Source organism: Lineus longissimus, chromosome 6, assembly GCF_910592395.1.
Source record: "Lineus longissimus chromosome 6, tnLinLong1.2, whole genome shotgun sequence".
NCBI classification, from domain to species: domain Eukaryota; kingdom Metazoa; phylum Nemertea; class Pilidiophora; order Heteronemertea; family Lineidae; genus Lineus; species Lineus longissimus.
This window is the reverse complement of record NC_088313.1, coordinates 6,918,875-6,923,513: the sequence shown is the minus strand read 5'-3', so window position 1 is coordinate 6,923,513 and position 4,639 is coordinate 6,918,875.

The window sequence follows — 4,639 nt, the reverse complement described above, 5'->3', positions numbered from 1 at the left end:
CATAAATTTTGCCGATGAGATGCCTATGAAATACACACAACTAGCAAGACTTTATGCGAAGTTCGAATTTATAAAATTATCAACGGTATATACCATTGGAGGAATATGGTCGACTAGGCGATATCCGGCTGAAATCAAACTGGAAACTGGAATATACATACGTACATACGTATATACACGATGATATTTATAGAGCGCAATATCCAGGCAGTCTGTCCGCTCAAAGCGCTGCCCTCCCAAAAAGATGAGTTTTGAGAAGGGCCTTGAAGATATTCAGGTCAGTGCAAGATGCCAGTCCCATTGGTATCTCATTCCATAACTCTTGACCGGCCACCGAAAATGCCCGGCCACCATAGATAGGTCAGCAGATTTCTTGCTTAGGGACCAGTAGCCTGATATTCTCTGATGACCAGAGCGCACGTGACTGGAATATGCAACATTATGCAGCTGTTGAAACAGAAACCAAACCTACACCTACATTTAAACCTGTAAATCTTGGCACATCTTTGAAGACACTGAAAACAGCCGAGTCTCCGGCTCTCCTTGAATTGGTCCTGGAAGCCCTGGCTGCTACAAAAATTGCCGGGATGGAAGATGAAAAGACTTGTCATCCCCAGATCAAAATTAGTTTTTAACCGGCGACGTACCTAGAATTAAATTAAAGGTATAGGTCTCTATTGATCATTATTGTCCAGAACGAGCATATTAGGTAACTGTACGTAATTCAACCTCGCATATAAAGTCGGAGTGCTCCGATTTAGCGGGATCTGCAATAAATATTTGAAATTGAATAAGAATCAAATTGTTCAAACCTCAATATTTTTCGACTGAGAAAAAACACCAACATGCATGACAAAAATGATCTGCATTATCATTCTCGGATCATTTCCATATCGGCCGTGGTGGGGAGAAGGAAAAACGCAGCAATCTTTACAAATAAGTGTTATATATTTGATATCGATCTTTTCGATCATGCTTACTGTTTTAGGGTTTTGTGCCCATTTTTTCAAGATTCCGCAGTTTTCGTCGATTTTGCTTAATTGCCATGGCCGTCGAGATGAGATGTGGAGTGGAGCTCAACCTCTCTATCATATACGGGAAACTCCCACTTACTACATTTTTTCATGCGCGTAGGCCAAATTTTCTGAATCCGATTTTTCCCGATTTCTGTAGGAGGTATGTGTAGTCATTTGAATGCTGATGAATTGAACAAGACGTAATAGCCATGTTCTGGTGGGTGAGCTGTTACCGGCAAATCCGGAATGTAACACAACTTGCTCGTAGTACTGGTTCGAATTTGTGCCTTTGAAAGTGAGATAACCACAACCATTTCAATGAGCGTTCATTATGCTCATTAGGTCGTTAGCAATAATTTTTTATTGAAAGGTCCTGTGGCCGCTTCTATAGCATGTGCATTGCCTAGATCATTTTCACGAACGCAATGAATTTTGATAGTTGTATCATGCAATCTTGACTGCTGGCCTTATGACTCATTAATTTTTTCGTGAAGGAAAATCCGTACAGAACAATACAGAAAGTGCTTAAAATTAAATGCAATTTAATTGAGGACTTTCTTTATTGCACTTCTTTTTAGTTTGGCATGGGGTAGAATCAACCTAACAAAACGAGCAACACCGATTGAATCGCGATTGATTGTAATGCATTTCTACATTGTGCATGTCAATTCAGTCAGCATCGTCAGGCTCTGACAAAAACTCTTAACCCTCTACATCGTCCTCTTCCTCAATTAATAAGCTCTACGCTTTCTGCAACTAAACGACTGACACGCCAAGCTATCCGTATAGCTTCGGGCTCGATGCACTCCCATGCGAGGCCAACCATTCGTAAAATACCAAAACCAAAGCCCTACACGTAATAGTCATATTAGCCCACGACACTATGGCAGTTCTTTTAAAACCACCCGCCCGCTGCTATGAGTGACCAAATGTGAACTTAAACATTTTTAGGCCTGTGTGAAAAGATGTGATTAGTAGGAGTTTCCCGTATACAGGGTATCCTAAAGAGGCATTATTCGCTTATACTATACGTTAATAATGGGTTTAAATGATCAATATGCGTGCATTACTTATGACGATTGTCTAATCAAGAGAGAGCGACAGCCTTCCATCTCCCACATGTGACGTATTAATTTTATTTTGAACATACTCAACCAAAATATCGAACTAGCAGAGGGGCAACTATCGGTCGTACCATGATGTAAGGATCTATGGTCTGTTCCCAGCATGGGCGGCATCGGTATTTTACCACACGGGGCTAAGTGTCATAGTCACAGTGGCTCTTTTTCATTACTCCTTGACACCTCATCGTAACGTCTACGTCTACGGTCAAGATGATGTAAGCAAAGATTTTAAACTGATATATAATTTTCATTTTAACGATCTCACATACATTGCTGGCGAATATGGCAATGATGTCATAGGTGTTAGCACTCATCGTGAACGGATATATACCTCGGAAAGGTTAAGAGCACATCAATTCGATTTGAATGGAAATGGCAATTGTCGAGAGTTGATTCTACCGTATGATGAACTTAAGAAGCGCCCCGGTCCAATGAATTCAAGGTTCAAATATTTCAAAATGGTTTCATGCGGTGAGAATGTTTTCTTAGAGTTGACCTTTCAATACAAATTTCCGAAGCACAAGAATAGGGGAAAAGCCCTGTCTTTGTCTTGTTTAGATTGGTATAAAATAGTAAACGTAGGGTTCGTTCTAAAACTTCGGTATGTTAAAAGACTAAAAGAGATGCGCTCCTATCCTATGCCTGAAATCGAAAGGGTTGAATCATTTGATATGGATAACATCATGTTAGAGGATATCGAATGTGATTTGAATGGTTATCTCTATAAATCATCAGCCAGAACACACTCCATCACAATCTTAGAAAAACCGTACGAGTATAATAAATCCACGTCGATTATTTTACGTCATGATTTGTTCAGAAAATTGAGAGACTCCGCAGTTGTGTCTTTGCTCGGATCATGTAATGTCGTCGTTGAGGTTCATCGGTCGAAGTTAGGATCCATGAATATAATGCAGTCTCCTAATGAGAACTTCAAGCTGAATCCTAAGAATCATGCTCTATTTCTGTTTAAGTTGAAATTGGGGCCATGCCTGGATGAATTCGAGGTGGAAGCTAAGAATATGTTATTGATGACCTTACGCGACCCCATTGTCTCAAATCATTGGTTAATTGTTGGTGCGAATAAACGATTATTTGCCTGGCCCAAATTTGGTACTGGTAAGCAAATGACCGCAAAGGTATTTACTTTGTAAAAAAGTGCTCAGGTGGACTTATGTTGTTTTTAAAGTTGAACTGCACGAACAAATATCACAGTAGCTATTAAGGTGAGACGGATACGGCACAGCTGTGGATGCAATAATTCAGACTGCTACTAGGTCTTAAAATTCATTTCTAATGTTCATTTTTCAGAAATTGCACACCAGAATCTTTGTTTAAATCCTTATATCTCTGCAAGATCTAAAGAGACATAGTAGCATTCCACTCTCCACCGTAAGGCATTTCCGCGTTGTATAAATAAATTCATCGAGATTCCGAGAGATATGACTGTCGCAATAAGTATTGTGAGGGAAATTACACGCAGTAAAGTGTTTTTCGGATTAATTTAGATCTGGCCATGTTAACTTGGCTCTACTCTTGTCACTAAATTGTAATAGTGTGATCACCAAAATTATATTAATGCTACAAGGCCTTGGGCAGCCGGTGTCATATAGTTGACCGGGTTCAGTTGAAACCAACAAGGAGCATCGGTTAGGCCAACCCGAAAGATACTTAGTAATCTAGTTTTGTGCAACACCACTATCTTTTGGTAAATGTGATGTTGTCACATTCCGGAGTTCAACTAAGTGTCCTTGGCCAAAACGATGTGAAAAACATTATGAGCAAGTCGAGAACTCTTTTTTGAAAGACGGTCGCCGTATTTTAGAGATCATATTTGAAATGAGAGTCTGGAAAGAGCAAGTTGGACCACTAAACTGTCATTGCAATACAACGCAATAGTTGGAAATTGAAAGTAGAAGAAAGCGTTATTCGGAGGTTTCAGCTTGCATCTTCTTCTATTGACAGACCATATACCTCAATCAGTCAGTCAAATACGGCCGGAGACATTTTCCAGGGGGACATTTTCCACTTCTACACTAGATTGTGTGACCCTGTTTATTATTTTCATCGAACCATTGAGTTCACCATCGCGTTGCAAAGATATCTGGTCGATTGTGTTCATCGAATCGGAGTTTACGATGGCATTTCAAATATCTTTGGTCGAATATTGTCACCGAGTCGGAGTTTACGTCCTCGTTTCCAAGATCTCTGGTCGATTGTCGTCACTGAGTCGGAGTTCAGTTCCACGTTTCAACGATCTCGGGTCGATTGTCGTCACCGAGTCGGCGTTCTTGCAAATCTTTTAATCGTCGTGTTTGTATTTTTCATTTCTATTTAGACCTACTTCGCAATGCTGGCTAGACGCATGACAGGCTGTAATGCTATCATTAATCCTTATGGCGCTGGTCATCATTCAGACACGAGGCTTTCAAGCCTCATCTGACCACTTGCTGAGCCTGATTGATTGGTGAGATAGAAGACACTTGCCAGTAAGTTGAA